This window comes from Oncorhynchus kisutch, linkage group LG26, assembly GCF_002021735.2.
Source record: "Oncorhynchus kisutch isolate 150728-3 linkage group LG26, Okis_V2, whole genome shotgun sequence".
Classification (NCBI taxonomy): domain Eukaryota; kingdom Metazoa; phylum Chordata; class Actinopteri; order Salmoniformes; family Salmonidae; genus Oncorhynchus; species Oncorhynchus kisutch.
This window is the reverse complement of record NC_034199.2, coordinates 36,174,074-36,184,496: the sequence shown is the minus strand read 5'-3', so window position 1 is coordinate 36,184,496 and position 10,423 is coordinate 36,174,074. Positions and strand designations below refer to the sequence as shown.

General features: G+C 42.4%; 1 pseudogene; it reads right to left on the bottom strand.

Annotated features, from left to right (window-relative positions):
• Positions 1–5,541: 5,541 nt before the first annotated feature.
• On the bottom strand, positions 5,542–10,423 carry LOC109870740 (sterol 26-hydroxylase, mitochondrial-like; annotated as a pseudogene).

The window sequence follows — 10,423 nt, the reverse complement described above, 5'->3', positions numbered from 1 at the left end:
TACATTTGTGGGTCACTTGTTAATGACAGGGACGGAATTTAAGGATTTTGGGCAGTGGCCAGCCTGACTAGTAGACCACAATATTTACTAGCCCAGGTCCAAAATATGTGCCATGCGATACTTGAAAAGGCACATTTTCTACTAGCCCCATCTGAAAGGTACTATCCTCGGGCTAGCAGGCTAGCTTAATGTTCATCGCTGTCTTTTAAGGTATGGGAAAGTTAAGTGAGGTAAAGTACACCAAGTGACCATCCGTAAAGTAGTGCTTGGTGACAGAAAGATGTACACCGTGTGAATACTAATGTGGTTCATAAGGAAACTCCTTCTACTGCCATTGGTTCCTCCTGCTGCTAGACTGTCCTATCAATAAACTGCAGGTTGACTGGGGTAGCAGGGACCAGAAGGGTTCTTGTGACTGGCTTGACTGTGGCTCCGATAGGGTCAGTGCGTATTTCATAGTGTTTAATCAACTGTGAGGATAGAGGTAAACACATTGATTATATTATGTTATTGTCCTGGTCTGATAGAATGTCAGCTCTCCACATGTTAAATGAAAAGAGATATAAAGAATAGATACAAGGTAGAAAAACAACAACGCATGAATAGTACAATTAATCACTGCCATTGATTGTCCCACTAGGAACGAACCTGACTTGCCGTGGCTGTTGATACGGAGATTTCTGCGCATGTGCAGGATTTTATTTTTTAGGTAGCTGCTGCTTCCCCCTCCTTGACATGTAGAGGGAACCTTCATATTGTAGGCTATACTAAAGATATGGTAGACACATTTGAACTATGTATTCCATACTATACCTCAAGCGTGACTTCATGTCATTTTTTCAGGAGGGGTGTTGAGCAACATCAAATCAAATGTTATTTGGCACATGCGCCGAATACAACAGTGAAATGCTTACTGACAAGCCCTTAACAAACAATGCACTTTTAAGAAAAATACGTGTTAAGAAAGTATTTACTCTAATAAACTGAAGTTTTAAAAAATATATGATAAAAAATATCATTAAAAATAAACAATAAACAACAATAAAATAACATCAATGAGGCTATTTACAGGTGGTACCGGTACAGAGTCAATGTGCTATATACGTTCCAAGATCTTGAGAGGAACGTATATCTTCCTCAACGAGGACTATCCTGAAGCTGTGCGCCAGAAGAGGAAAGAACTGATCCCTGCCATGAAAGCTGCCAGAGCGCGTGGGGACATTACTTACATCCAATATGACAGGCTCATTGTCCACCCTCCCTCCCAGAAGCCTGGAAGGGATGAGAGAGCCAAGCCTATGGGTGCACAGCTTCAACCCCGCATCACACACACACCAATTGATTAATGGACTGTTGAATGTAAAACAAAATATCTTGCTTTGTTTGCTCTTTTCAGTATTATGTCTATCTCTGATAAGCTACCCAGGAAAGGGCTGAAAACAGCCCATATTAATATACAGTGCCTTGCGAAAGTTTTCGGCCCCCTTGAACTTTGCGACCTTTTGCCACATTTCAGGCTTCAAACATAAAGATATAAAACTGTATTTTTTTGTGAAGAATCAACAACAAGTGGGACACAATCATGAAGTGGAACGACATTTATTGGATATTTCAAACTTTTTTAACAAATCAAAAACTGAAAAATTGGGCGTGCAAAATTATTCAGCCCCCTTAAGTTAATACTTTGCAGCGCCACCTTTTGCTGCGATTACAGCTGTAAGTCGCTTGGGGTATGTCTCTATCAGTTTAGTGTGTGATGTAAACAGAGAGGTCTACTTTCTTGGGAACCTGAATATTGACTGATTTTCATCAAGCTGTCCGCTCAAGAAGCTGTCCGCTGGTTCAGGTTATTAATCAACCTGCCAGGCTATTTACAAACACTACAGGAACAAGATCATCCACATGTATCGATCACATCTTTACTAATAGTGTAGAACTTTGTTCTAAAGCTGTATTCGTACCCATTGGATGCAGCGATTAAAATATAGTGGCAATATCCAGGAGAACCAAGGTTCCAACAGATGGGCCTAAAATAGTGTATAAGATACAAAAGATTTTGCTGATACTCTTATGTAGATGATGTAAACAATATTTGTTGGTCTGATGTGATTAATAAGGAGTATCCAGAAGCTGCACTAGATTCATTTATGAAATTGCTTTGTCCAATTATTGATAAACATGCACCTGTTAAGAAACTGACTGTAACGATCGTTGTAAGAAGTGGACCAAAGCGCAGCGTGGCGTGAATGTTTGAACGGAACAAACTAACAAAAACAACAAACGAACGTGACTGCTAATGAAACCTAGTGCTAACATGCAACTAGACATAGACAAACTAGACATACAACATAGAATGCCCACTCCTATCACACCCTGACCAAACAAAACATAGAAACAACAACGCAAATCATGGTCAGAGTGTGACACTGACTATTAGAACTGTTAAGGCTCTGTGGGTTGATGACGAATTGAAAAACTGTATGGTTGAAAGAGATGGGCAAAAGGAGTGGCTAATAAATCCAGCTGCATATCTGACTGGTTTACTTACTGCAAATTGAGAAATTGTGTGACTAAACTCACCAAAAAGAAGAAGAAACTGTATTATGAAGTCAAGATCAATGAAAGAAAGAATGATAGAAAAAGAACTTGAGTACTTTAAATTAAATTATGCCCAGAAAGACGAATTCAACACCATCTTTCATCGAATCAGATTGCTTATTCATCACAAAACCATTTGATGTTGCTAATTATTTGTATGATTACTTGGCAAAGTGGGCAAACTTAGGCAGGATATGCCAACAACGAAGAGTGAGCAATTGTATTCATGTATAAAAAAACAAATAATGAAAGAAAAGCAGTGCAAGCTTGAATTTTGTAAAGTTAGTGTGGGAGAGGTGGAAAAAGTATTCTTATCGATCAATAATGACAAACCTCCTGGCATTGACAATGTGTAACTCTGTGTTGTTTGTGTCGACTGCTTTGCTTTATCTTGGCCAGGTTGCAGTTGTAAATAAGAACTTGTTCTCAACTGGCCTACCTGGTTAAATAAAGGTGAAATAAAAACAGAATAAATATAAGGTCTGAGAAAAGATGTGTGGGGTAGTGTCTGGAACCATGGTATGTCATCTCTGATGTTGCGCCTATCCTGGGGTAGTGTCTGGAACCATGGTATGTCATCTCTGATGTTGCGCCTATCCTGGGGTAGTGTCTGGAACCATGGTATGTCCTCTCTGATGTTGCACCTATCCTGGGGTAGTGTCTGGAACCATGGTATGTCCTCTCTGATGTTGCACCTATCCTGGGGTAGTGTCTGGAACCATGGTATGTCCTCTCTGATGTTGCACCTATCCTGGGGTAGTGTATGACCTAGAGGCTCACTCCTCAGTGAGTTTGTCCAGGCGTGGGGTCAAGAAGGGGTTTTACTTGAGATGGGAGTATCTGGAGTTGACAATTGATTTATGCTATAGAATGCATTGGTGTTTCTGTGCTATGAGGTACCAGGAGCGAGGTCGGAGCATCATCTTAGGGGCCAGACTGAACAATAAGAACAGTCTTCATGGCAAATATGATCTGATACTCCTTTCTCATACATCAAGTTTCACCTTGTGACCCATTCCATACATCTGCTGTTTGTCATGAAGACTAAAAGGGCGTATCTTTTCTATAAAATATTTTTGTATGTCAGAGCTACTCGCCACAACACTTGGAAGTGTTGAGCCGACCGGCCTCATCATTATAGAAGCAATTGCTCTATGCTTTCCTTATTAATATGTTTTGAATAAAGTAATATCCTGATTGCTGATTGATCTCATCTCTCCCACACTGATCGTCTATTGATGTTCTGTATGTTTCATGTTGTGTGGACCCCAGGAATAGCAGCTCATTTTGTAACAGCTAATGTGGATCCTAATAAAACACCTTTGCCCTCGCACATTTGGTAAGTCGAGGTAATAATTGGACACACCTACTTATTCAAGGATTCATCTTTATTGTTACTATTTTCTACATTGTAGAATAATAGTGAAGACATCAAAACTATGAAATAATACATGGAATCATGTAGTAACCAAAAATGTGTTAAACAAATCAAAATATATTTTAAAATCTTCAAAGTAGCCACCCTTTGCCTTGATAACAGCTTTGCACACTCCTGGCACTCAACAAGACTCACCTGGAATTATTTTCCAACAGTCTTGAAGGAGTTCCCACATATGCTGAGCACCTGTTGGCTGCTTTTCCCCACACTCTGTGGTCCAACTCATCCCAAACCATCCTAATTTGGTTGAGATCGGGTGATTGTGGAGGCCAGGTCATCTGAAGCAGCACTTAATCACTCTTATTGGTCAAATATTTTTTTTACAAAGCATGGAGCTGTGTTGGATCATTGTCCTATTGAAAAACAAATGATAGTCCCACTAAGCCCAAACCAGACGCAGCAGAATGCGGTGTTAGCCATGCTGGTTAAGTGTGCCTTGAATTCTAAATAAATCACTGAAATTGTCACGAGCAAAGCACCCCCACACCATCACACATCCTCCTCCATGCAGGAACCACACGTGCAGAGATCATGTTCACCTACTCTGCGTCTCACAAAGACACAGTGGTTGGAACCAAAAATTTGGACCATCAATTGGACCATGAAGGCCTGAGTCACGCAGTCTCCTCTGAACAGTTGATGTTGAGATGTGTCTGTTACTTGAACTCTGTGATGCATTTATTTGGGCTGCAATTTCTGAGACTGGTAACTCTAATGAACTTATTCTCTGCAGCAGAGGCAACAGGGGGTCGTCCTTTCCTGTCCTCATGAGAGCCAGTTTCATCATAGCCCTTGTCATGTCTTAAAGTAATGATTGGCTGTCGTTTCGCTTTACTTATTTGAGCTGTTGCCAAAATATGGACTTGGTATTTTACCAAATAGGGCCATCTTCTGTATACCACCCGTACCTCGTCACAACACAACTGATTGTATAAGGGCACAGGGCGAGACCCAGATGCAGATGGTTCGAGCCTCTGATATTTATTAGTATCCAAGGGGCAAGCAAGAGAATGATTGCGGCCAGGCAAAAAGATCATAACAAGGTCAGAGTCCAGGAGGTACAGAGTGGCAGGCAGGATCGAGGTCAGGGCAGGCAGTATGGTCTGGCAGGCGGGTTCAGAGTCAGGGCAGGCAAGGGTCAAAACCGGGAGTACTAGCAAGAGAGAGAAAATAAAAAGCAGGAGCACGGGGAAAAACACGCTGGTTGACTTGAGACGAACTGGCACAGAGAGACAGGAAACACGAATAAATACACCAGGGAAAATAAGTGACACCTGGAGGGGGTGGAGACAATCACAAGGACAGGTAAAACAGATTGCTCAAACGCATTAAGGAGGAACGAAATTACACAAATGAACTTTTAACAAGGCACACCTGTTAATTGAAATGCATTCCATGTGGCTACTGTACCTCATGAAGCTGGTTGAGAGAATGCCAAGAGTGTGCAAAGCTGTCATCAAGGCAAAGGGTGGCTACTTTAAAGAATCTCAAATATATTTTGATTTGTTTAACACTTTTGGTAACTACATGACTCAATGTGTTATTTCATAGTGAAGACATCAAAACTATCATTCTCCAACGTGTAGGAATCCCAACTTTTGACTGGTACTGTAAATGTAGGTAGAGGGAAATTGACTAGTCATAGATAAACAGAGAAGCAGCGGCGTAAAAATGGGAGGGGTCAATGCAAAGATATTCAGCTATCGTGTTCTAAACAAAAGACATGATCAACATGTTCGTACAAACTTTGTCTGTTGTAACAGTATATTTAGGCAAACAAACACAAGCAAGACATACAGGCAGTCAAAAAAGCAATTATTTCCTCATTATCATTGCAAACATTTGCTAGTTCTTTTTTTCAGCAACTCCTCTCGCAACATAACAATGAATATTATCACAACTAGTAAGCAGTAGTTGACAAACCACATAAGGAATAATAGTGCAGCCTACTGCAAAATGAACTTGTCCATGAACTCGTCCATTGACAGACTCTGGTTACCTGTCCGGATGCTAGAGCTGCCTAGAACGTTCGGCTGCCCAGAGGTGGAACAGTTAGGTAGCCTACTCATGCGGTACTAGTTACATCATTTGTACAGGAACTCTGACTAGTGGCTACAATATGACAGCAACTATAAAGATGTGTACATCACACAAAACGCTAATTGTTTCTGCTCCTATGCAATGTGTAGGGACTGTCCTGGTTGTGCAACTGCAATAACCGTTACAACAGACAGAAGGTTGTATAACCTTCAATAAATATTTTTGGGGATGTCATTCAAATCGCTACGGGGTTTATCATTTCAACTGTTCAGAAATATGAGGCAGAGATCGGCTACAGCAACATGGTTCAGAAGAGAGTGAATAAAGTGAGAAAGGTAAACGGATGGAGAGTGTGAGCAGTAGCTACATAGCGTTTGTAAAATAACATGCCCAGAGCTTTGAGAAAGAGGTTTCCAGAGGAGAGGGTCCACAACCAGCTGAACCTGATTATATTAGAGGGTTACTACAGACTAGATCAACAATTATAACTAACTCAATGTCTTGAGGCTGCAGCTAAAAAGTAGGTTAAACATGTATAACCTAACGTAGCTTTAACCCATCTGCCCTCTAGAGGCACTGGCAAATGAAATGTGAAAGTCACTGAAGGAAATGTATAAAAGACAGAGGATGCTGTATTGTCTCTTGCACTATCACAGTTGCCTGATCATTTCCAGATGCAGAAAAGCATGTGATCTGAATCCCAAGCTACTATCACAGTTCTACATAAAACTGTTGAATGAAGAGCATATGCTGTAAGTGTCACATCTGCTCCTGTTTCACCCCCTAGTGGACATCCAGCATATCCTTGACCTGCAGCAATTTCCCCCAGTTCTCTCCCTCTCCTTCTCTGTGTGTGTGGTTGGAGACAGTTGTGCTGGAGTCAGCAGTTCCCCACCAGCTGCAACCCCTTCCATAATCAAGACCTCTACAAATACTCAGTTCCGCCACTTCCACTCTGCCAGATCATAATCTCTGTTCAGTCAGTCATGCGTCTAGCCATTTGTCGTCATTGAAGATCCTGTATCCTGCTGTGCCTGTTTCCTTGCCTGATGCGGTTTCTCCTCTCACTGCAGTTTTGCCGCTCTGACTCTGGTTCCTGTTCCACATTTCACCACCCTGCTACCCTGTTCTGGATTCAACTGATCATCACTCCCTTGGATTCCCCTCCAGACCCGTTTACCCTGTCCCAACCCAGCTCACGCCAACCTCAGCCTCCACATCTGGTTTCCTACAACTCATCCAAGCTTCCCTGGATCTGCACTTCATCTCTCCCTGCGTTACAATAAATATCTTGGTTCATTCATCCCCGTTTCCTGGTTTGAGTCTGTTCTTGGGTTCCCCTGTGCTGCTCCGCATAACAGTAGGGGTACTATACAACTACAGAGCAGGCCTGGATGTCTTACCCTGGAGAGGATGATGTACATCTCCAGCTCGGCCAACTTCCTGCCCAGGCAGGCCCGGACCCCGAAACCAAAGGGCACTGAGCCGAAGGGGTGCTGGTTCTTGTCTTTCCCCAGCCCACACGTAGCCAGCGTTCAGGCAGGAAGACTTGGGGCTCCGGGAACACTGCCTGGTCATAGGACACAACATAGTGACACAGGTGGAACAAGTCTGGGATGGAAAGGAAGGAGGAGAGAGAGATGAAGCCCCTTGAATTGAGATAGAGGGAAAGGACAGGAGAGGGAGAACAGCCAAATACAGCTGCTCTAACTCTGATCAGTGGTATACTGTTTGGTGTGAGCAATATCAACAAAACGTCTGCCTTGGATTTTAATGAATTAAAATGAAGTTAAGGGCGAACGGTAATGTATATCTCTGGATATACAAGTGTGATTGTATCTCCACACACAGGATGAAAATACAAGTACTTTAGTTTACCAATAGAAAACATTTCCAACAGTACAAGATGGTAGAAGTGTAAGTCACATTTTTGGGTTAGAGCCCCACCCCCAACTATGTCATTTTCCACATTGATGTGTGCGTTTCCTGGTACTCCTCGGTACATCCTGGAGAGAGAGTATAGAAGAGTCACGAGGGGTAGAGAGGAAAGGATTGGCTCCATTTGACTAATTAAGAATAAATTAGGCACATTGACGTACACTGCACGTCACAATACATAACTCATTATGAATATAATAACTTTAATAACCCATTATGAATTTTATAATGAGTGAATTTACAGAATGACAGATGACTGACAACTTACTGTAATGTTTCCCTGACAACAGCCTTGAGCCAGGGCATTCTAATGATGTCATCACTAGTAGGCACCTTGTCCCCTGGGCAGACACTGATCACTTCCTGGTACAGCTTCTCCTAGATCTCTGGCTCCAGGGCCATGTGGTACAGAGACCACGAGATGGTGTTGGATGTCTGTAGCATAGAAATACAATTACAATAGGAATAGGTTGTAGGCTAATAATATTAGTATTATGTTGATTGCGAGGTAATTATATTTTTATGGTCTGATTCGGGAGGCTGGCACCAATGAGAGACAATGGTACCGATACTGTTATGGTGCTTACTGTGACAGTCTGACGTAGGTAGCTAATGTGGTTATATTGAAAATGTTCACAATCTAAAATAACAAAAAAAACATGTCCCCCAGCAGGCCTTCACCCCTTTCTCCACTACTGTTACCACCCTGTCACACCCTACTGTGAAACAGCTCTTCATAAAACACACACCTCACCGTATCGAGCCCAGCCAGCAGTAGCTCAGCGATGGACCCCAGTATCTCAGTGACAGACATCTGTTCACTGACCAGGAGGTGGGCCAGCCGCCCAGATGAACCTTCTGCTCAATCTCCTCCATCTTCTGAAGCACCTGCTCCGCCACTGTATGGGGACAGAGGTCAGAGGTTACAGTAACCAGCACAATATAGATGCTTAGGGTGAATCTCAGGTCTTTTCTCAATTCCTTGTGTAGCAGATGGGGGATCTGTGAAACCACAGGAGGCTGGTGATGGGAGGATGGCTCATAATAGCTGGAATGGAGTAAATTGAATGTTATCGAACACATGTTTGATGTGTCGATACCATTCCATGTATTCCATTCCAGCCAGTACTATGAGCCTGTCTCCCCAATTAAGGTGCCACCAGCTGCCTGTGTGTGAAACTCATACCTCAGCCTGAAGTGTCCCCACTTGAGCTGCCTCCCTGACCAAGGCCCTACTCCCCCGATTGCTCAGTTTGGCGGGCAGCCAGCTCTAGAAAGAGTCTTGGTGGTTCCAAATTTCTTCCATTTAAGAATGATGGCGGCCACTGTGTTCTTGGGGACAATCAATGCTGCAGCAATGTTTTGGTACCCTTCCCCAGATCTGTGCCTCGAAACAACCCTGTCTAGGAGCTCTGTAGAAAATTCCTTCAACCTCATGGCTTGGTTTTTGCACTGACATGCACTTTCAACTGTGGGACCTTATATAGACAGGTGTGTGCCTTTCCAAATCATGTCCAATCAATTCAATTTAATTTACCACAGGTAGACTCCAATCAAGTTGTAGAAACATGATGTCACATAACATATCATCAACAACTTAAACACATTGCATCATTTTCATATGTGAAACGAGTGAGAGCCCTCAAAAAATTCTACATCCTCCTCATTCACAAGTTTGCAGTAGAGGTTACTTGAGTTCATGGGTATGTGATAATGTGTAATGTTATGTGAAATGTTATTGTGCAGTCTACCTTTTCAATCTTTATTATACTCTTTGAAAAAAGGAACTATCTAGAACCTAAAATGGTTCTTCGGCTGTACCCTTAGAATAATCATTTTAGGTTCCAAGTAGAACCCTTTTGGGTTCCATTTAAAACCCCTTTTAACAGAGGTTTCTACATGGAACCCAAAAACAAGTTCTACCTGGAACCAAAAATGGTTCTACCTGGAACCAAAAAGGGTTCTCCTATGGCGACAGCCGAAGAACCATTTTGGAACACTTTTTTCTAAGTGTACATGATAGAGCATGTGATGCCATACAAATTTCATTCACTCATTGACTCACTCGCCCGCCCTCTCAATCCCTCACTTGTTCTCTCACTCACTCCCTCACTCACTCATTATTTAATTCATTCACTCACCAACTTTGAAGAGGTGATCCCAGACAGCCACAAAGGGGGGTAGGGCCAGGTGGACTTGGGGAAGAGAATGATGATTGGGGAGAGGCGGAACATCTCTCCTACTGAGATGATTCTGTTGCCCTTGACCGATAAACAGACTGACCTTGAACACTCTCACACATATCGGGAAGGGAATTCAAGTGATCAGTCACTCACTAGACAATGCTTTATCTAATCAACTACCATGGCTAAAGACCCCTGTGCAATTACTTTAAAGTCTTTTCTCTAA